Here is a 24032-nt window from a genome sequence, read left to right as displayed (position 1 = left end):
GAAATCCCAGGCCAGCTCTTTTCCTGTGACTGTGATTAGTGACTCAGCTCAGAGCCTCCTAAGCCTCATCGGTCCAGTAAAGACCACGACACCTAATCCATTGTAAGGGTGAAAGTCTGTAGAAAACAGTCTGCAGAAAACATGGCACATAGTGGGAATTTCATGCGCTTTAGCTGGTTCAAGAGAATTGACCATTTCTGACGTTCAACCTCTCAGGAGTCCCTTTGCAGGGAGCCGGCTGTCTAATTTGGCCCCTTCTACCTCCATGCCCCCTCCTATAGCCATGCCCTCGGTGCAAGTTAACCCAGCCTGACTTCTGTTCTCTGCAAGCAGCAGGTTTACTCCCACCTGGGGTTTTGCACAGGATCTCCCTGGCCCGGGCCACTCTTCCATCTGACATCACCACAGTTGGTTACTCTGACCTCTCCTTAATGCCCCTTTGGCAAATCTAAGCCACGCAGGGACAACAGATACGGAAAATGGTGTGGAAGCCTCACCACCGATGACGGTGCAGCGCTGATAAGCATCAGATGCGAGACAGACATAGAGACCTGGAGGCACCGAATGGAAAAAAGGAACAGAGGAGACAAGAACATGCAGACGGAACAACATGGGCTTTGCACAGGCACACGACAAACACGAAATGCACAGCGGGCATGCGGCTGCTGGGGGCCAGGGCTGGTATGGGAACAAGAGGGGGCGTGTGCATCAAACAAGGCAGGAAAAAATGCAGCTCCTGGTCGCTAGGCATCGCTTCATCCTGTTAAATTCTCCAAAATAGCGTGTATCACTGTCAAATATGAACATCAGGATTTTTATCCAAACAGGAAAATTTTCTGTTCTTTTAGTCCCAGGTATATGGAGCACACTTATTAATTAGGATATTATGATGGGCTCTGTGTAAAAATGAGAAGTGAATCTCTCAATATGAATTTAGTGAAATTAAAGTACATTGAATCTACTAAAGAAAAAAACACTTAAGCCTGGGAAATTATCTTTGTGTTTTTTCCTAAGTGATTATTATTAGACACCAGAATAGCACCAAACTGCAAAAAATCTCATGACTGAAATATCTCAGAAATAACATTTCAATATTTAAAGGAGGCATCAATTTTAAGTTATAAGTAAGGAGAAATTTGGAAAGAGAACATACAATTTAACTAAGATTAAGTCTTTCAAAATAATAAGCAGCACTCTAAAACTAAAATCAAGAATGATTTTCACAACTATTTGAATTTTTAAAAATTAATTTTGGTGGTTTCTTTGAGACAGGGTCTCACTGTGTTGCCCAGGCTGCAGTGAAGTGGTGTTATTGTAGCTCACTGCAGCCTCAAACTCCTGGGCTCAAGTGATCCTTCCACCTCAGTTTCCCAAGTAGCTGGGACTACAGGTATGCACCATGACATCTGGCTAATTTTTTAGTTTTTGTGGAGACAGAATCTCGATATGTGGCCCAGGCTGGCCTCAAGTAATCCTCCTGCCTCAACCTCCCAAAGTGCTGGGATTACAGGCATGAGCCACAATACCTGGCCTAAATATTTCTCAAAAATAAACGAAGAATGATTTTCAAGGCCTAAGAAAAAGACATGGCACCTGTGAGATTTTGAAGACTTTTATTAAAAGGAATAAGCATAATTCATTCACCCAAAACTGACAGTGGAAAATCTGAATGTTTCAGATAAGTAGATGAAATTCCCCCAAATGAGGAGAGGATGACAGAATCCTGAAGTTAGCGACTGGATACCTTCAACAGCAGACACTGGAGAATTATTTACGAGAGGGCTCAACAGGCCTGCAGGTAAAACAAACAAAGCAAAACAAACTGAAACAAGAGAATAAACGTCAACAGGGGCATTCTGGAAAGCGTAGCCAAGGCTCTCTCTCCCCAGCCCAGCAGGAGCTCCAGCCCCAGCTGCCATTGTTCCTAGGACTCTGTAGCAGCATTACTATTGCTAACACTTACAGGATCCTCAAAATCATCCTCCTGGCAACCGATGTGAGGTCACCACCAGGCCCAGCAAGTGGCTGTGACTCTCCCCTGGTGGCCACCATTGCTAGCTGCTGACCTAACCTCCATTACCCATCCTCTTCCTCACTACCAGGCCCCCAGTACTGCTGTGGGGTATAAGGTGCGCAGCTGAAGAAAATGCATTTTTCCAGCCCCCTTGTGAGACGGAGTGGCCATATGACCATGCTCTGGTCAGCAGAATGTCAGTGAAGTTTTTGGGTGGAGATTACAGAAGCTTCCTGAGAAGAGGATTGGCAGGATGGGCAGGGATCCCCTTTGTCCCAGGCCCTCTGCTGCAGAGGTAGTATGAGGTCAGGAGCAGGAAGCCCCGATCAGCACCAGGCAAGAGCGAGCAGCACTGTGGGGTCCCCAAGCCAGTCAGGGACTCTCAGGGATGGGAGAGAAAGGCAGACCTCTGCGTTCTCACAGGAGACTCTTTTTTCTGTTGGTGGTTTTAGTTTTGCGGTGCTGAATCCAGTTCCGTAAGGGAAGAAAAAGGTATTTCCTCACCCGTTGCTAGGTTTATGCCTGAGACACCTGTCATAAAAGACAGATAAACAAGAGAAAAGCATGCAAATTTATTTTATTGTATGTAGTTTTTACATGACATAGGCACCTTTAGATATGAAGGCCAAAAGGCACAGGGAGGCCTGTGTATGTTTAGGCTAAGCGTGATGGAGAGCAGACAGTGGTGGAAAAGCGTGTCACCTGATGGCAGTGAACTGCGGGAATATGCCAGGTGCCAGATTTCAGGATCTCATGTCCTGAATCCCATTAGTGTCTAACTCAGTGTGGGTATAACGGCTGGGATGCTAGCAAGGGTCTCTTTGGAAACTGCCAGAGCGTGCCACCGCGGCTTCTGAGTCACTGGGCTTCTGTGTTGTGATGGATGCTGTATTCGTCATCCATCATTTGTGGTGTGTTGTAAAGCACCACAAACTGAGTGCCTTTAAACGACAGAAATTTGTTCCCTTACAGTTCTGGATCCCAGAAGTCTGACCTCACAGTATCCGCAGGGCCGTGCTCCCTCTGATGGCTCCTGGGAAGCTTCCCTCCCCTCCTTCCCTCTTCTGGCATTGCTGATGCATCAGCCCAGTCTCCACCTCTGCCTTCACACAGCCATGACCTCGTGTGTCTCTCCTCTTCTTCAGATGTCCTTCAGTAAGGACATCAGTCATGTTGGATTAGAACCCACCCTAATGACCTCATCCTAGCTCACATCTCGATGTCATCTGCAAAAATCCTGTTTCCAAAGAAGGCCACTTCACAGGCCCCAGGGCTTAGGATTTTCATGTATCTTTTGCAACAAACACCTTAGCAAAATTTCTTGCAACACACACCTTAGTTTAATGTTCTTGAACGAATCCACCGGCCTCTGGGACTCAGGCATAGCTCTTTGGGCCTCTCAAACTGGCCTGATGTCCTGGGGCCAAATTTGCACTGTGCCTAACCTTGGGCTGACGATTTTTGCCAGAAAGCTCTGGTCTCTTATGCCGCAGGCAGGCCCATCCTTCCAGTCCTCCAGACAAAGCAAATCTGAACTGTGTTAGTTCTAGGCTGTGCCAAGTCCGGGCTCCCTGAGGTTTCTACACTCCATTTATATTTATAGATCTTTAAAGAAAAAAAAGGCCGGGCGCGGTGGCTCAAGCCTGTAATCCCAGCACTTTGGGAGGCCGAGACGGGCGGATCACGAGGTCAGGAGATCGAGACCATCCTGGCTAACACGGTGAAACCCCGTCTCTACTAAAAAACTAGCCAGGCGAGGTGGCGGGCGCCTGTAGTCCCAGCTACTCGGGGAGGCTGAGGCAGGAGAATGGCGGGAACCCGGGAGGCGGAGCTTGCAGTGAGCTGAGATCCGGCCACTGCACTCCAGCCTGGGCGACAGAGCGAGACTCCGTCTCAAAAAAAAAAAAAAAAAAAAAAAAAAAAGTTGGTTTTCTGGTATGGTTTGGCTGTGTTCCCACCCATATCTCATGTTGAATTGTAACTCCCATCACTCCCACATGTTGTGGGAGGGACCTAGTAGGACATAACTGAATCGCGGGGGCAGTTCCCCCATACTGTTCTCGTGGTAGAAAGTAAGTCTCACAAGATCTGATGGTTTTCTATGAGGAAAACCCTTTTGTTGGGTCCTCATTCTCATTCTCTCTTGTCTGCCGCTATTTAAGGCATGCCTTTTGCCTTCCACTGTGATTATGAGGCCTCCCCAGCCACGTGGAACTGTGAGTCCACTAAACCTCTTTTTCTTTATAAATTACCCAGTCTCGGGTATGTCTTTACCAACGGGGTGAAAACGGACTAATACAGTTTCTCCTCGGCTTCCCTGAAGACCCACCAGTGTCAGAGGCAGGCGAGCTCACAGCCCAGCACATCTGGGACTCAGCTCACTTCAAGGGTAAAAATCTCTTTTTTTAACTCAAAAATCTTGTTAACTTTCCTTTTACTGCTTAAAGTACTTGTGTTTGCTTCCTTGTTGGAAGAGTGGTTTTCTGAGCACATCTTCAGGTGCAGTCAATGCCCAGAAATTGTGCACTACCCCATCTTGAAGGGCCCCTTTCTCTCCTCAGTCCCTGCCCCTTGAGAAGCACAGGTCTTTCCTGTTAGGGGTTAGGGTTAGGGTTAAGCCCTCATGTGCCTTCCTGGATTTGCTCTCTACCACCCTGTGGAATGATAAGAAATCTATTTCATTTAAAAAAAAAAAAAAAGTTAAACAGCTTTTAAAAGTTAAAAAAAAAAAAATTCTGAAACAGTTTTTAAATTAAAAACATTTATTTTTAAATAAATTGGGTTTTGTCCCCCATTCCTAGCACACAGCCCCCAAATGCCTTTCCTGAGTGTCAGGGCTGTCTTTGGTGTTGGTCAAGAGCCTCTTCCCATCACACCTGAGTGCCTGCTAACAAAGAAAGCTAGGCTGGGTCCTGAGACAGCCACAGGATGGGGTGGGCACAGAAAGACCATGCCAGTAGAGGGTGGGAACTTTCAGCCTTACCCACCTGCCTCTGTGAAAGGAGGTGGGAGCGCTGGTAATCAACCTCTATAAAATCTCTTAATAACTGTGTTTGCTGAGCTTCCACGTTAGTGAATGTCTTCAGGTGCCAGGAGCGTGGCACACCCCCACTACTGCACTCAGGACCCTTCAGACCTCAACCTGCATATTCCCCACCTGACTGTTCATTTGCATCCTTTATAACAGGGGTCCCAACCCCCTGGCCACAGACCTGTACCAGTCTGTGGCCTGTTGGGAACCAGGCTGCACAGCAGGAGGTGAGTGGCTGGCAAAGCTTCGTGTGTATTTGCAGCCACTCCCTATCACTTGCATTACCCCCTGAGCTCCGCCTCCTTCAGATCAGTGGCAGCATTAGATTCTCATAGGAGCGTGAGCCCTACTGTGAACCGCGCACGCGAGGGATCCAGGTTACCCGCTCCTCATGAAAATCTAATGCCTGATGATCTGTCACTGTCTCCCATCACCCCCAGATAGGACCGTCTAGTTGCAGGAAAACAAGCTCAGGGCTCCCACTGACTCTACATTACGGTGAGTTGTATCATTATTTTGTTATATATTACAATGTAATGACAATAGAAATAAAGTGCACAAGAAATGTAATATACTTGAATCGTCCCAAAACCACCCCCCCACCACCCTAGTCTGTGGAAAAATTGTTTCCCATGAAACTGGTTCCTGGTGGCCAAAAAGGTTGGGGACTGCTGCTTTATAATATTCTTTATGGTAAACCTGTAAACATAAGAAGAGTGTTTCCCTGGGTTTTTCAGCCATTCTAGCAAATTATGGAACCCTAAAAGGTCATGGGAACCCCCAATTTACAGTCTGTTGGTCAGAAGTACAGTGGATGATTGGCATCCGTAAAGGGGGCAGACCTAGGGTCTAAGCCCTTAGCTTATAGGTCTGCTGCTAACTTCAGGTAGAGAGTGTCAGAATTGAATAGAATTGTGGCAGCCACCTGGCTTTGGAGAATTCATCAGTGTGGAAAGAACCCTCACATGTGGTGTTACGGGTGTTGTGTGTGAGAACGTAGAGAAAGGTGTGTGATTTCCCCTACCCCAGGGTGTAGATGCTGCTGTTCTCATCCTGTAGATGCTAAGCAAAGCAGAGGGGCTACAGAAGGGAGGTATGGAAGATAATTGGAGCTGAGACTAAAGGCAGAGTTACCCTCGTCCTGATGATCTTGCCAAGGGCTCTCCTAATAGCTACTCCCCACTGACAAAGATGCCTGTGATACTTGGACCCACGGACCACAGATGTCTGATTCTTTTGCTGCTAGCAGAAGTAAGCTCAATCGAGGGTAAGTCTTTGGTTCAGGGAATAAAAAGATGTGTTATTATAGGGCTGCAGAACACATTCCAAACTGAAGCTATTTTAACAGTCAAATTTTTTCAATGGCTATGTACACTGAGTATGGGATTAGCCATCTTGGCTAAGAACCACAGTCTCCAATCAGAACTTAAAAAGTTATATTCTGGGCCTGGCACAGTGGCTCACACCTTTAATCTCAGCACTTTGGAGGCTGAGGCAGGTAGATCACTTGAGCTCAGGAGTCTGACACCAGCCTGGGCAACATAGCAAAACCCTTTCTTGATAAAAAGTACAAAAAAAATTAGCCAGGCGTGGTGGTGTGTGCCTGTAGTCCCAGTTACTTGGAGGGCTGAGGCAGAAGAATCACTTGAGCCCTGGAGGTCGAGGCTGCAGTGAGATGAGATCGCACCATTGCACTCCAGCCTGGGTGACAAAGTGAGACCCTGTCTCAAAAAAAAAAAAAAAAAAAAAAGTGATATTCTGAAAAATCTTGAATCTTTTACTTTCATGTTTCTAACTTTCTGTTTGCCTCTACTATGGCCCTCATAATACTCTGTTGTAATCATGTATCATAATTGTAATCACCAATTTATGCAAATTTTTAAGTTAAGTTTTGTACTGCTTTTTTTTCTTTATTTCTTCTAAAAATACAAAACAAAACAAAACAAAACAAAACTGGGATACATGTGCAGAATGTGAAGGTTTGTTATATAGGTATATGGGTGCCATGGTGGTTTGCTGCACCAGTTGACCTGTCCTCTAAGTTCCCTCCCCTCACTCCCCACCCTCAACAGCTCCTTATATGTGTTGTTCCACCCTCTGTGTCCATGTGTTCTCAATGTTCAACTCCCACTTATGAGTGAGAACATGCGGTGTTTGGTTTCCTGTTCCTGTGTTAGTTTGCTGAGGATGATGGCTTCCAACTTCATTCATGTCCCTGCAAAGGACATGATCTCTTTCCATTCTATGGCTGCATAGTATTCCATGGTGTTTATGTGCCACATTTTATTTATGCAGTCTATCATTGATGGGCATTTGGGTTGATTGTATGTCCTTGCTATCGTGAATAGCGCTGCAGTAAACATAAGTGTGCACGGGTCTTTGTAGTAGAATGACTTACATTTTTGGGGGTATATACCCAGAATGGGATTGCTGGGTCAAATGGTATTTCTGGTTCTAGATCCTTGAGGAATAGCCATATTGTCTTCCACAATAGTTGAACTAATTTATATTCCTACCAACAGTCTAAAAGCGTTCCTATTTCTCCACAGCCTCACCAGCATCTATTGTTTCCTGACTTTTTAATAATCGCCATTCTGACTGGCATGAGGTGGTATCTCATTGTGATTTTGATTTGCATTTCTCTAATAATCAGTGATGTTGAGTTTTATTTCATATGTTTTTGGCCACATAAATATCTTCTTTTGAGAAGTGTCTGTTCATATCTTTTGCCTGCTTTTTGATGGAGTTGTTTGTTTTTTTCTTATAAATTTAAGTTCCTTGTAGATTCTGGATATTAGACCTTTGTCAGATGGATAGATTGCAAAATTTTTCTCCCATTCTGTAGGATCCCTGTTCACTCTGATGATAGTTTCTTTAGCTGTGCAGAAGCTCTTTAGTTTAATTAAATCCCATTTGTCAATTTTGGCTTTTGTTACAATTGCTTTCGGCATTTTTGTCATGAAGTCTTTGCCCATGCCCATGTCCTGAATGGTATTGCCTAAGTTTTCTTCTAGGGTTTTGATGGTTTTGGGTTTTACATTTAAGTCATTAATCAATCTTGAGTTAATTTTTATGTAAGGTGTAAAGAAGGGGTTCAGTTTCAGTTTTCCGCATATGGCTAGCCAGTTTTCCCAGCATCATTTACTGGGTAGGCGATCCTTTCCCCCATTGCTTGTTTTTGTCAGGTTCATTGAATATCAGATGGTTGTAGATGTGTGGTGTTATTTCTAAGGTCTCTGTTCTGCTCCATTGGTCTATATGCCTGTTTTGATGTCAGTACCATGCTGTTTTGGCTACTATAGCCTTGTAATATAGTTTGAAGTCAGGTAGCATGATGCCTCCAGCTTTGTTCTTTTTGCTAAGGATTGTCTTGGCTATACAGGGTCTTCTTTGCTATTCCTTCTCTCTGTGGGTCATGCCAGCCTTCTTGTCGATTTTAATGAGAGAACCTGTATACCTTAGTTGCCAGTAAAGGATTCACATGCTTATTATGGTTTTTTTTTTTTATGGGAGCCTCTGATCTGGCCATGTTGGCCCTGCCAAGTGTTGTTACCTCTTAAGTGCTGCCCATTTCTTCCCCTGGCTGGCAATAGCTCCAAAGCCTTTGGGGAATTGTCCCTCTTCTCCCTCTCCAGGTTGCAGAGGTGATGCCAGGTAAAGAGAAGGGAAGGCCTGGACTTCCTCTGGGATGTCAGTGGCCAGGATTATGGTTCCTGCCCAGGCCGGATGGGGTTGAACCACAGGAGGCGATAATGATGCAGAAAATGAAGTGGCGTGGAGAGGGGAGAGGTTGCTGAGGAAGACACCGTGGCAGACCAGACGTGGCCAAGGCCAGCCCACTTCATCCCTGTGGGCAGGTCCACACGCAGCCAAATGCCCACTCTGGTTTGAATGGGGCTGGCATCACCTGCCTCCCAGGGGCCTGACTCTTCACTCTATTTTGTGAGTTATATTTTTTTCCATGCATGCCCAAAAATGTGCCAGGAGTTTAAGCCACAAAGGATACCCTATCGGGTCAAGCTGCTTTCACTTTGCCAAAATGACAAAATCTTAGTGAGAAACTTTTCCTTTGGGGGTCCCTTTGGGGGATAAACACAGTCACTCCCATCAGTATAGTCTCTTCCCATGTGGGAGTGTTGGATTTAGGATTTGAAGCTGGGAGCAGTGGTGCTCTCTGTGAAGGTCTAGCAGTGGGTCACTGCTATGTCTGTTGGGAACATTTGCCTGCCAGTGACAGGTGCTGGCAGAGATTTCACTCGGCCAAGTGTTGATGGAGGCACCCTCTTTGTGCTTGCAGGCCTCCGTCTTATCCATCATTGCTCCCTCCTCTTATTCCTCTTGCTCTTCCTTCTTCTCTCCCCTCTCATCCTCCTTCTACTCTTCCTGGGTCTTCTCTTCCTCTCTTCTTCCTGCTCTTCTTTTCTAATGAGTAGCCCGGGTGGTCAGTCTCCACGTGAGCTCAGAAGTGGTCATGTCTTCCTCAAGTTCTCCCTGATGCTCTCCAGGACGTCTGAGGACTGAAAGATGGGTTATGGTCCTCGTGTATCAACCTCTGCAAAGGGACACCTAACGTGTTGCTAGTGAAGTGGCATGCAGTGATCTCGTGCCAATTTTGGAATTATAATGAAGATTTTACATATTCTCATGCTCTATGTGCTTGAGTTTTACGATTTGAAGTAATTATTTTCAAATCGTAAGTCTGAGTGTGTGTTTCAAACAATTCATTGTCAGTTAAGAAATCTTTTAATATTTCCTATTCTTGTCCAAAAGAGTCATATTTGCCTAAAAAATGTTTAAATATTTTCTTGTTTTAGCCTAGAACTGCCTTTATCTCACAGCTTATGAACATTCTCAAATGCTGCTTCTAGAGACTCAAGTCTAGATCTCAAAGCATCTGTTATCTTTTTTTTGTTTGTTTGTTTCAGAGACAGGGTCTTGCTCTGTAGCTTAGGCAAGGGTGCAGAGGTATAATAATGGCTCCCATACCCAGGAGTTCAAGCAACTCTCCCACTTCAGCCTCCCAAGTAGCTGAAACTACAGGCACACCACCAAGCCTGCCTACGTGTGTGTGTGTGTGTGTGTGTGTGTGTGTGTGTGTGTGTGTGTAGACAGGTTCCTGTTATCTTGCCCAGGCTGGCCTCAAACCAGGGCCTCAAGTGATCCTCCTGCCTCGGCCTCCCAAAGTGCTAGGATTACAGGCATGAGCCTCAGTGCACAGCCTCTGTTTCTTTTATATGTTTTCATTTTCCCAACACATTTTGAATGTCTCACTGCTCTGAAATGGCCTGTCAAATTAGCTACCTTAGTTTTCAAATACATATACTTGTTTTCAATGTTTGTACATAAGTAACTACCCACTTTAATCAGAACACTATCCAATTGACTGTCTGAGTACAGGAATCTAGTTGGTTTTCTTCCAGTCTTCAACTGCAGAAAGCTTATTTGCTTCCAGGTTTTGTTTCAAACTATTTCTAACTCCAAGTAATCTCGTCCATTTGCTTAGGGTGAGCCCACATTCCCTGCATCCCCCATCTCAGACAACACCATTGGGTCTCCCAAGATGTCCCAAGGAAATCAATAATAATTGATTATTATTAATTCCCTGACACTCTTATCCATGCTTGGAAACAGTCACTGACTACTGAATACAGTGGAGGTTCACATTGTAATTTTGTTTTCTAGTAAATCTGTCTTTACTAGTAATAGTATTTACAGAAGAAAAAGTAGAACTCATTCTATTTTTATCTTGGAATGCATGATACCTCCAGGTAAAGTGGGGTTTTTCGTTCTTTAATGTGTACATTTCAAACTGTTAATTTTGAAAACATTTCAAACTTACACATGCAGGTATAATAAAATGAACTCACATACCTCCTTCAGTTAGATGTATCAATCATGAATATTTTGTCACATTGTCTCATAAAACATGTTTCATGTCTCTCTTTCTCTCTTTACATATATGTGTAGATACATGCATAGGCATTTAATTACATTAGGATTTCATCATTTGAGGGTAATTTACAGATATATTGACCCACCCCTAAATAATTTCCTCATATATCTCCCAATAAAAAGGTTGTTTTCTTATATAACTTAAGTAAAATGACTAAATTCAGGAAGTTGAATGTTGCTATAATACTATTATCTAATTTACAGACTAATTCAAATGTCACCAATTGCCCCAATACACTGGTAAACATATAATACTTTAGGGGTATGTTGAGGTCCTGTCAACTGAGATGAAGAGACGTTAAAACTTGCTTTTGAAAATGAGTCTATATCATTAAAAATTTCTAAATTCCAAGTTCTATGGTGAGAAAGAGACTCAGTCAATAACAGTTCATTTAAGTATTCAAAAGCTATTGGCAGGATGACTTTGGCAACATTTAGACTAAAATTGAAATGATGCAGAGAAAATTAACATGGCCCCTGCACAAGGATGGCACAGAAATTCGTGAATTGTTTAATTTTTTTTTTCTGAAAGGAAAAAAGCAATCTGGACTGAACTGAATTCCTCTAAAATTCATATATTGAAACTCCAACCCCCGATGTGACTATATTTCTTGATAGGGCCTGTAAACGGGTTGTTAGGTAAAATGGGGTCATGAGGGTGGAGCCCTAATCCGGGAATACTGTCGTTCTTATAAGAAAAGGAAGAGATACCAGTGACACACTTGCATAGAGAAAAGGCCATGTGAGGACACAGCAAGAAGGCAGCCATCTGCACCCTGAGAAGAGAGACTCGCAAGAAACGCTCCTGTTGGCACCTTAATCTTGGACTTCTGACCCACAGAACTGTGCGAAAATCCATTTCTGTTGTTTAAGCTGCCAGCCTGTGGTATGTTGTTATGGCAGTCTTAGACTGACACATTGGGTGAAAATAGAGGTAAAAGCAATAGACTCGCCTTCTCAAGAGTTTCTTAAATCATATTTGATGGCTGAAGCAAACCTAACACCATATGGTGCAGTGCTCAATGTAAAATACTTAGGAACTTTTTATTTAAAAAGTAGAAAGTGTCAAGGTGCCTGAATGGAAGTAAACATTCAATACTTCACTCAAAGTGGTACAATTTTTATATGAGGAGGCTATGATAAGTTACATCTATATATATGTATATGTGTGTGTGCATATATATGTACACAAGGACAATACAAGGTGATGTGATTTTTAAATACATGAATAAAGTAGAATGGAATTCTAGAAAATGCTGAGGTAATCTACAGGAAGGAAAGGAAAAGGAAATGAGAAACAGAAAATAAGTAATACAGTGACAGACTTAAACCCTAAGTATCAATTCTAATCTAAATCCATCAATTCAATGACAGAGATCGGCAAAAATAGATAGAAATACACTACCCAACTACATGCCATCTACACATGTTGGTGGCTCACACCTGTAATCCCAGCACTTTGGGAACCAAGGCAAGCAGATCACTTGAGGTCAGGAGTTCGAGACCAGCCTGGCCAACATGGTGAAACCCCATCTCTACCAAAAATACAAAAATTAGCCAGGCATGGGAGTATGCACCTGTAGTCCCAGCTACTCGGGAGATTGAGGCAGGAGAATCGCACGAATCTGGGAGGCAGAGGTTGCAGTGAGCTGAGATCATGCCACTGCACTCCAGCCTGGGTGGCAGAGTGAGACTCTGTCTCAGAAAAAAAAAAAAAAAAAAGAAAGAAAGAAAGAAATAACTGCAAGGAAAAACAGACGAACTCGTAATTATAATTGGAGACTTCATCACTTCTCTCTCAGCAACTGATAGAACTATTAAACAGAAAATTGGCAAGGATAAAGAACTGAACAATACCATCAGTCAGCATGATTTGTAGAGCATTCCACCCCAAGATAACAGAATACACATTCTTTTCAAACATCCATGAATGTTTGCCAAGATAGACCATATCCTAGATGATTTTTAAAAATCAACAAATTTGAAAGAATTGAAATTATACGAAGTATGTTTTCTGGTCATAAGAGAATCATACTAGAAATCAATACAGAAAGACAAAGGAGAATCTTTAAATATGTGAAAAGTAACCAACACACTCCTAAATAATTAAACATCAAAAAGTAAATCTCAGAAGAAATCCGAAAATATATTGAACTGAATGATAATGAAAGCAAAATGTGTCAACATTTGTGAGATGCAGCTAAAGCAGTGTTAAGAGGAAAATTTATGACATATATATATAAATGTCATATATATACTTATATATATATGAAAAGAGGAAAAGTCTGAAATAATTTCTCTAAGTTTCTACCTCATAAAACTAGAAAAAGAAGAGCAAACTAAACACAAAGCAAGCAGAAGGAAAGAAATAATGAAGATAGACTAACTCAATAAAATTGAAAACAGGAAAGGAATAGAAAAAAATCAGTGAAACAAAAAGCAGTTCTTTAAAAAATATCTCAAAATATCTGTAAGTCTCTAGCAAGACTTAAAAAAATAAACAAAAAAAACATAAATCACCACAAAAAAATCACTAATAAAACAGGGAATATCAGTACAGATAAATCCTTCAATCATTAAAATAATATTAAAGAATAATATTAACAAAAGATAGTTAAACCTTATAAATAAATTCAGTAAAGCTGCAGAATACAAAATCAACAAAAATCAATTGTGCTTCTACATGCAAAGAATGAACTATCTGAAAAAGAAATTAGAAAAGCAATTCCATTCACAACAGCAACAAAAAGAATAAAGTAGGAATACACTTAACCAAAGACATGAAAAACTTGACACTGAAAATTATAAAACAATGACGAAGAAAATTAAAGAAGATACAGATAAATGGAAAGACATCCTGTGTTCATGTATTGAAAACTGAAAAAAATTAATATTGTCAAAATGTTCATACTACCCAAAGAGATCTAAGATTCAATGCAATCCCTATTAAAACTCCAATGGCATTTTTTTAATAGATACAGAAGAACAAACCTAAAATGTGTAAGGAACCACAAAAGACTCTAAGGAGGTAAATGTATCTTAAGCAAGTAAGATAAAGCTGGAGGCATTACGCTACCTGACTTCAAAATATATAACACAGCTATCGTAATCAAAACAGCATGGCACTGACATAAAAACAGATACCTAGACCAATGGAACAGAATAGAGAGCCCAGAAACAAATCTATGCATCTGTGGGTCAATTGATATTTAACGAGAGTGCCAAAAACACACAATGGGGAAATAATAGTCTCTTCAATAAATACTGTTGGGAAAACTGGATATCCATATGCAGAAGAATGAAAGTGGACTTTTTCTCATACCATATGCAAAAATCAACTCAAAATAGATTAAAGACTTAAACATAAGTCCTGAAACCATAAAACTACTAAAAGAGAAAATGTAAGGGAAAAGATTCTTGACATTGGTCTGAGCAATTGTTTTGTGGATATGACACCAAAAGCACAGGCAATAAAAGCAAAAATAAGCCAATGGGATTGTGTCAAATGAAAAGCTTCTGCACAACAAAGGAAACAATCCACAGAACAAAAAACAACCTACAGAGTGGGAGAAAATATTTGCAAACCATATATCTAATAAGGGGATAATATTCAAAATATATAAGAAACTCAAACAACCCAATAGCAAATAAATGAACAAGCAAAACAAATAACTCAATTAAACAATGGGATGAGGCACTGAATAGATGTTTCTCAAAAGGCGACATACAAGTGGCCAACAGGTATATGAAAGTGTGCTCAACATCACTAATTTTCAGGGAAATGCACATCAAAATCACAAAAAGATATCACCTTACACCTCACAAAAGATAATGTGTTGGTAAGGATGTGGAAGAAAGGGAACCATTATGCACAGTTTGTAATGTAAATTGGTATAGCCACTACGAAAAACAGTGTGAAGTTCCTTAAAAAATTATAAATAAGGCCAGGCGCGGTGGCTCACACCTGTAATCCCAGCACTTTGGGAGGCCGAGATGGGCAGATCACCTGAGGTCAGGAGCTCAAGACCAGCCTGGCCAACATGGCGAAACCAAGTCTCTACTAAAATTACAAAAAAAAATTATCCAGGCATGGTGGTGAGCACCTGTAATCCCAGCTACTCAGGAGGCTGAGGCAGGAGAATCACTTGAACCCTGGAGGCTGAGGTTGCAGTGAGCTGAGATCGTGCCACTGCACTCCAGCCTGGGTGATTAGAGCGAAACTCCGTCTCAAAAAAAAGAAAAATTATAAATAAGAACTAGCATATGATCCAGCAATTACATTACTAGGTATTTATCCAAAAGAAATGAAATCAGTGTCTCAAAGAGATATTGCACTCCCATGTTTATCACAGCATTATTCTCAATAGCCAAAATATGGAAAAAATCTTAAATCTTATCATTTGTCCACTGATAAATGAATACATAAAGAAAGCATGGGTATATTAATGTACAGTGGAATATTATTCAGCTTTAAAGAGGGAGGAAATCTTGCCATTTGTGACAACGTGCATGAAACCGGAGGGCATTATGCTAAGTAAAATAAGTCAGACACAGAAAAACAAATGCTGCATCATCTCACATGTGCAATCTGAAATATTGGAACTCATGAAAGCACAGAATAAGATGGTGGTTGACAGAGGCTGGAGGGGAAGGCTGGGGAAATGTTGGTCAAAGGGTTCAAAGGTTCAGTTATGCAGGATGAATATATTCTGAAGATCCAGTGTACAGGATGGTGACTACAGTTAACAATACTGTATTGTATACTTGAAATTTACTAAAAGAGTTGATCTTGGCCAGGTGCAGTGGCTCATGCCTGTAATCCCAATACTTTGGGAGGCTGAGGCAGGTGGATCACCTGAAGTCAGGAGTTCAAGACTAGCCTGGAAAACCCATCTCTACTAAAAATACAAAAAATTAGGTGGGTGTGGTGGCAGGTGCCTGTAATCCCAGCTACTCAGGAGGCTGAGGCAGGAGAATTGCTTGAACCCAGGAGGCGGAGGTTGCAGTGAGCTGAGATGGCACCACTGCACTCCAGCCTGGACAACAAGAGCAAAACTCTGTCTCAAAAAAAAAAAAAGAAAAAAAAGAGTTGATCTTAAGTGTTCTCACCACATGCACTCACACACAAATCATAACTAAGGTGATGAATAAGTTAACTTAAACGTCATCATTTCACAATTATACATAAATCAAAACATGTTGTACACCTTAAAGATATGCAACTTTTACTTGTCAAGTGTACCTCATAAAGCCAGAAAAAACGAAAATGATAGTAAGGGAATACTACAACTTTTAAATCATAAATTTGACAACTTAGAAGTAGAGGAGGAGGAGGAAGAGGAAGAAGAGGAAAGAAAGCCCCTAGAGACTGGAAAGGAAAATATGACTGTTTCCACCACAGATGAAATGATTGTCTATATAGAAGAACTCAAGCAACCTACATAAAAACCTTTCAGAACTAACAAAAGAGCTCAGTAAGATTGCCGGACACAAGATCAACACATAAAAATATACTGCATTTCTATTCTAAAAATGAACAGGTAGAAATATAAACAAATCATTTACAATTGTTCCAAAGAAAATGAAACTTTATGTATAAATCTAGAAACACACATGCAGATTCTGTATGCTGAAAATTACCAAATGCTGATACAAGAAATCAAAGAAGGCCTAAATAGTTGGAAAGACTTAACTATATTCATGGATTATAATAGTCAACTTATTAAAGATGTCAATTCTCCACACATTAATCCGTATGTATGATGTGATCCATATCAAAATTCTAGTCAAATTTTTGTAAACATAGACAAAAATAGATGAAAAAATAATTCTGACAAAATACAAAACCCATTTATGATCATTTAAAACACTCTCAGCAAACTACAAATAAAAGAGAACTCCCTCAACTTGATGAAGAATATCTACAAAAGAGCTACAGCTAATATCATACTTAATGATGAGAAGCTAGATGCTTTCCCCCCAAAGACAAGGAGGTCCCCTCATACCACCCTTCACCAGCATTGTAACAGAAATTCTAACTGATGCAACAAAGCAAGAAAAGGAAATAAAAGCTATACAGATAGGGAAAGAAGAGACAAAACTGTCTTTGTTCACAGACGATATGATTGTCTATGTAGAAAATCCCAAAGAACTGACAAAAATATTCCTGGAACTGCTATAATAAGTGATTATATTAGGATTTCTGAATATAAGATTAATATAGAAAAGTCAATTGCTTTTTTATGTACCAGCAATGAACAATTGAAGTTTGAAGTTAAAAATGTAATAATAATTAATTATAAGATGATGCCATTTACAGTAGCACCCACAAAAAAAGGAGGAGGAGTAAGAGGGGAAGTGGGAAGATAAAGGGGAGGGGGAATAGGAGGAGAAGGACGGCAACAACTTAGAAATAAATCTTACAAAATATGTGCAAGATTTATATGAGGAAAACTACAAAACTCTGATTAAACCAAAGAAGATTTGAATAAATGGAAAGATATTCCACACTCATTGATAGGAAGACTCAACATTGCAAAGATGTGATTTCTTCCCAAGTATATCTACAGTCAATGTAATCCCAATCAAAGCTCCAGCAAGTTATTTTGTGAATATCAACACACTGAATCTAAAGTGTATACAGAAAGGCAAAAGACCCAGAACAGCCAACACAATGCTGAAGAACAAAAGTGAAAGAACCAACACCACCTGATATGAAGGTGTACAGTAGAGCTAGAATAATTAAGGTAATGTGGTATTTGTGAAGGAATAGACAAATAGATCAATGGCACAGAATAATGAGCCCACAAATAGACCCACACAAAGCAGGCAACTGATCTCTGACAAAGGAGCGAAGACAATTCAATGGGAAAAGAGCAGATTTTTCAAAAAATGGTGCTAGAACAACTGAATACCTGCTAAACACACACACACACACACACACACACACACACACACACACACAGAGTAATCTAGGCCTTACATCTTTTAAAAGAGTAACTGCAAATTGACTGTAGACCTCACTGTAAAATGCAAAATTATGAAACTTCTAGAATATAACAGCAGAAAACTCTAGGTGACCTTGGGTTTGGGTTTGGCAATGAATTGTTAGATACTACATCAAACACATGAAGCATGAGAGAAAAAAAAATGTTAAGTTTGACTTCATTAAAATTAACCTTTTCTCTGAGAAAGACATTGTTAAGAGAATGAAGAGACAGGCCACAGATTGGGGGAAAGTCTTAGCAAAACACATATCTGATAAAAGAACATATATACAAAATATATACTCAACTCTTAAAACTCAACAATAAGAAAACAAACAACCCACCTAAGAAATGGGCAAAGGATAGGAACAGACACCTCACCAAAGAAGGTATGTAGATGGAAAATAAGCATATGAAAAGATGTTCAACATCATATGTCACTAGAGAATTTCAAAGTAAATCAACAAGATGCCACTACACATCTATTGAAAGGCCAAAACAAAAATCAAAAACAAACCCAAAAAACCCTAAAAATACCAAATGCTGGTGAGGATGTGGAGCAATAGGAACTCTCATTCATTGATGATGGGAATGCAAAATGGTTCAGACACTTTGGAGGAGTTTACGGTTTCATATAAAGTTAAACATAGTATTACTATAAAATCCAGCAATTGCTCTTCTAGATATTTAGCCAAATGAGTTGAAACCTTATGCCCGCAAAAAACCTGCATGCAAATGTTTGTAACAGCTTTCTTCATAATTGCCAAAAACTGGAATAATGTCTTTCAAATGGTAAATGAATAAGCAAACTGTGGAACGTCCGTGCAATGGAATATTATGCAGCAGTAAAAGAAAGGAGGTATCAAGTCTCAGAAAGACGTGGAGGAAACTGAAATGCATATTACTAAGTGAAGAAAGCCAGTCCAAAAAAGCTACATACATACAGTATGACTGCAACTATATGACATTCTGGAAAAGGTAAAACTATGGTTGCCGGGGGCTTATGGGGAGAGAGGAATTAATTGAGCACAGATAATTTTTAGGGGAGTGGAAACTGGATACCTTACATTATGTATTTTTAAAACGCACAGAATGTACAATACAGTGAACCCTAATGTAAACTACGGACTTTAGTTAATAATAAAGTGTCAAGGCCAGGTGTGGTGACTCACACTTGGTATCCCAGCTTGTCACTAGGATTCACTTCTGAGAAGCAGAGGTGGGAGGATTATTTGAGGCCAGCAGTTCGAGGCTGCAGTAAGCTAAAATCACATCACTGCACTCCAGGCTGCACTCCAGCCTGGGCAACATAGTGAGACCCCATCTTTAAAAAGTAAATAAATAAATGAAAAGTGTGTAAAAATAAAGTGCGATCATTTTATCTTTACCTTGAAGGGTCTGAATTAGGATTTTATTTTAAACTACCTGCAAAGTAGCAGACCAGTAGTCATCTGTTATCATAGAAAAGGTCAGCATATTTGAAGCAGCTCTCATACTAGAGTGTGGAATTCATGTGTAATTTGAAATCTTCTGAGAAGTCTGTGTAGAGGTAACTGGTCACCTCTGTATGGTACAAGACTGTCACGGCCACAGTCCATTTTATGAAGCATGCCATTAGGCCAGTGCTGCTCTATTTAAAAGGACTTTTCTTTGTTCAATTACCCATATCAACTGCATTCTACAGCATTTCTCCACTCCTCTGTTCAACTTATTTTGCCAAGTTTACCTTTGAAGGACATGGTGCATTAATGTCACATGTGATGTCGTGTCTAGAACCTTAGCCACCATCAGTTTTTCATTTTTGCCAAAGCCGTTGCTACATTAATGATTAATTTTTACTGATTTTCTTTAAATTGCTTTTAAAATAAAGAAGTTACTTACTTTTGAGAATATACCTTTAGTGAATACACATCTGGGTGCTATTCAAAATACTTGAAAGCTGGCATTGCACAGGCACCTGAGTGCCCAGAAGCTGGCAGCCCTGGGGTGCAAGAGCCACCCTTCACAGGTGGGTTTGGAGTGGGTTGGGTGGTCGAGGTGGAAGAGGCTTTCTCAGAGCAGCGGCTGCTCACTGACCTGCACAGAAGCCTGTTCAAGTGTGGGCCACAGCCATAGTGGCACCCACACGCACAGACTAATGGTCACTCTTAGGTAAATACAGATTTCAATATTGAAACTGATTCTGGTGAATACATGAACCAAGACCTATTCGAATATCTAAACTTTTTGTGTATTATAAAACAATATTCTCACATCGTAAATTTTGTTGAAGTACTCATTTCTTCAAACCTTCAGCAAGGTTTCCTAATTGTCACCTAACAACATATGCTTCAGGAATACATTTAAGCTTATTGCTTTGTTATGTTCTGCATAGGAATGTGGTAGTTTTCGTCTCAGCAGAAGGACAATGTTTTCCAAATGATATATGATTTTTAACCTTTCTCTATTAAGACAGAAACTTCACAAAAGAGGCCTCCAAATGATCCTTATTAAGTTTAGTAAATTTTTGTAAATTATCCAATGCAGCAACACGTGATCTGAAATGTCACTGAGAAGCGTAGGCGTTAGTTTGAGTTTCCAATGCTTCATTTTTCTTTTGTTTTCTTTGTTATTTTTGTTTTAGGTTCAGGGGGCCTGCGTGCAGGTTAGTTACAAGGGTATATTGTATGATGCTGAGGTTTGGGCGCCTGTTGATCCCATCACCCAGATAGGAAGGTGTTCAGCCCTTCTCCCTGTTGGGGACCCCAGTGTCTATTGTTCCCAGGCTCTTGCTTATAAGTAGGAGCTGAACGCTGGGTGCAGTGAGCATCGCCGCTTCATTTGTGCATGCCTTGCCATGCCACACACTCATGAGCTAGTTTCTCCAGGCTCTGGTATACTTGGAAAGCTTTGTCCAGTTTGGAGAGCAGGATGTAAATTCATTTTTGGAGTCAGCAATTTTGCCATTTCCTTTTTCCTCCTGGCTTAGCCTTGACGGGATGGGCATTTCAGGCCAGCTCTCCAAGACCTCATTTGGGGTCCTCCAGGATCCGCCTCTGCCATTTCGCCGAGGTCGCCTGCTGTTTTCGCATCATGAGCAGCCCATGGGTAGACGTTATCTACAGTAAACTGCGGTTTGGCTCAGGAAGCTAAAGTGAGAGATGTGAGCACCCATTGCCCCACAAGCGCCCTCAGGGTACCCCCTTTACCGCGACTTGCCTATAAGGCCTGGGCTTCAGACAGCCTTGAGGAGGCCCTGCCAACATGTACAGTGTCGCAGCAGTGTGTGCTGAATGTCCGTTTTAAAAAATTACAAAATAAGCTTTTCTCATACTCTTAGTGAATATTCACGTTCATAACTTATTTGGGATTATTTTTGTTAAAGAGAATCCCCAAAGTTGTATAAGCCGCAGGCCCCACAGAGCCCAGCTTTGCCTGACGCATGGGACGGTGAGCTGCCAGGTGGGCCTGCATATGAAATATTAGTTAGGCTTAACTTCTTTTTCATTCTTAGAAAACAAAAGGAAGAGAGGTTTTCTCTCTCCCCACATGGGTGATTTTGTGCACCCTATCTTGGAGGACACTGACTTGAATTTCAGGATTTTATTGCCCTTGGTAGGGGAAGAAGTTCTATGTAAACCTCAATCACAACAGGCAGCCAGACCGCTCTGAACCCTGAAACGAGGTAACTCCTGCAGCAATAAACACCTGCAGATGAGGTGCCATCAGACAGGTGTCTCGGTGGACCTGCTTGGTTTTTGTTTTGTTTTGTTTTTTTGTTTGTTGTTTGAGACAGAGTCTCGCTCTGTCACCCAGGCTGGAGTGCAATGGTGCAATCTCGGCTCACTGCAACTTCCACCTCCGGGGCTCCAGCGATTCTCCTGCCTCAGTCTCCCCAGTAGCTGGGATTACAGGCACGTGCCACCACGCCCGGCTAATTTTTGTATTTTTAGTGGAGATGGGATTTCACCGTGTTAGCTAGGATGGTCTCAATCTCCTGACCTCGTGATCCGCCTGCCTCGACCTCCCAAAGTGGGACCTGGCTGTTTTGAGGGGGATATGAAAGGAACACCAATGATCTGTCCTGTAGCAGTTTGCAGTTGGCTAGGAAGATGAAGCCCCAGGTCGAGGCACCAGGAGGCCGTCTGCAGCAAAAGCCAACTAGAGTGGCGTGGAGTAGAGAGGAAGGGCCTCTGGGGATTAAGGGAAAGCAGAACACGGTGGTAGACACTTTGGGTGGTCTTTGAAGAAATGTTTTGAATAGTTGAGGGGGAAAAAAAAAAAGAAGGGATACACGATGGGGGAAGAAATCATGAAAGCCTAAAGTACAAGTGCCCTAGTCCGAAGATGGGGAAGAGACCACCAACTGGAAAGGCTGAGCAGAGGGGGCGAAAGTGAATGTCTCATCCCAGGACTTGACCTTGCCCAACAGGAAACTGGGTGGCCTTTGAGTAGGTGTAGACTGTCAGGTAATGTTACAGGAAGATCCGTCTCCTAGTGGCGTGAAGGTGCTGTGGGGGAAAGGTGATGAGCTAGGAGTGATTCTAGTGACATCTACGAGGCGGATGGGCGTCAGGGTCAGGAAGACCATAAAGAATAAGCAAGATATGTCCCTACCCCCAACCCCATCCAAGCCTCACATGTATACAATCTGGCCTTTTTCAGAAAATGTTTGCAACGCCCTGGAGAATACCTGTACAAAGTCCCAGATCTGATAGTAACAGCTGATTCAAATTAACCAGTGAATCACTTAAACATTTTATTTCTTTAAAGCATGTTTTTCCTCCTAGTGGACACAGCTGACTTGGTGACCTAGTGCCTGGGCCCTTTCAAGTCGGTTTCCTTAATCAAACCAAACAGATAAGTGGGGAGGAGCGGAGGTGAAGAAAGCAGCCCCAGCCCAGGGCCTCCTGCTGTTCCAGCAGGAACACACCTCCCCACCCCCCACCCCCCCAGGGATCAAAGAGAGCCTGGCTCTCCTGCACGCTCTCCACAGGGGAGAAAAACGCCTAATGTAATTAAAAATACCCTGCAATTTGGTATGATCTGAAGTTGTGACATTTTGTTACCAAGGATTAAGGCTTACGGAGAGCAGTTGACTCACCACCAATTTAGAAGATCCTGAATGTTGAAACTTCTCTGTAGAGAACTCACTATCTGGTGTCTGCTGGAATATTTTCTCAGATCTACTCACTTCCGCATGCAGAAACCACTTTGAAGGTGGAAGACAAGGCATTTCCTTTCCACATGAGATGTCGTTGGCCCAACGCTGAAAAATTTCACTCAACAAAGAGTGTGATCCCATTTGATCAATGAAAAGAATAGGAAAAAGGAAAGAAATATGGAAACATGCATATTGATGGCCAATCTTATGTGTCAGGCTATGTGTTAGATGCCTCGATCACATTTATTCATTCCATAAACTATTTCTTGAGCCTCGGCTCTGACTGTGCCAGCCACGATGGACCTGTGGGGAGCACTGCCGGGCAGGATTCCCACCTTGGCAGAGCCCACAATTCACCACCGGGGAGACAGATGTTGATCCAGTGACCACAGAAATACATCTGTAGCTACAACTGGGCAAGTGCTACAGGGGAAAGGGACTTACCTCATCCCTGAGAACCTATAATATGAGGAGGATTCAACATTTACCAGGAGGTAGAAAATGCTTCTCCAGGAGTATAAGGCTTGAGCCAACCTCTGCAGGATGAGGAGGGGTTTGCTGAGTAGAAGACAGAGGAGGGAGTCTGGAAAGAGTCCAGGCAGGGAGGTGCAGGGGGCTCTTTATGAGAGGGGGCAGGGCCTGTGGGATAAGAGCTGGGACACGGCAGAGGCAGACCACACTGGGTAGACTGTCTGTCACACTCAGGGTTTTGGTTTTTGTCTTAAGAGCACTCAGAAGCCACTAAATATCTTGAGAAGGACACTGACATGAGCATAGATGTGCTTTGAAATTATTACCCTAACAGATGTGAAAGACCTCTTCAAGGAGAACTACAAACTACTGCTCAACAAAGTAAAAGAGGACACAAACAAATGGAAAAACAGTCCATGCTCATGGATAGAAAGA

At 41.8% G+C, this 24032-nt stretch overlaps 1 long non-coding RNA gene and 1 other non-coding gene across 2 annotated transcripts; one reads left to right on the top strand and one right to left on the bottom strand.

Annotated features, from left to right (window-relative positions):
- Positions 1 to 1616: 1616 nt before the first annotated feature.
- LOC123572849 (uncharacterized) lies at positions 1617 to 23698 on the bottom strand. The gene is made up of 3 exons (XR_006697395.2): positions 23067 to 23698; positions 2422 to 2545; positions 1617 to 1792 (listed from the first exon to the last, which is right to left on the bottom strand). It is a non-coding gene; the product is annotated as an uncharacterized lncRNA (long non-coding RNA).
- On the top strand, positions 11416 to 11519 carry LOC123573146 (U6 spliceosomal RNA). The gene has a single exon (XR_006697895.1). It is a non-coding gene; the product is annotated as a U6 spliceosomal RNA (small nuclear RNA).
- Positions 23699 to 24032: the final 334 nt, after the last annotated feature.

The sequence above is a fragment of the Macaca fascicularis genome, chromosome 4 (assembly GCF_037993035.2).
Source record: "Macaca fascicularis isolate 582-1 chromosome 4, T2T-MFA8v1.1".
Classification (NCBI taxonomy): domain Eukaryota; kingdom Metazoa; phylum Chordata; class Mammalia; order Primates; family Cercopithecidae; genus Macaca; species Macaca fascicularis.
The sequence above is the reverse complement of the archived record's forward strand: the minus strand, read 5'-3'. Positions and strand labels throughout refer to the sequence as shown.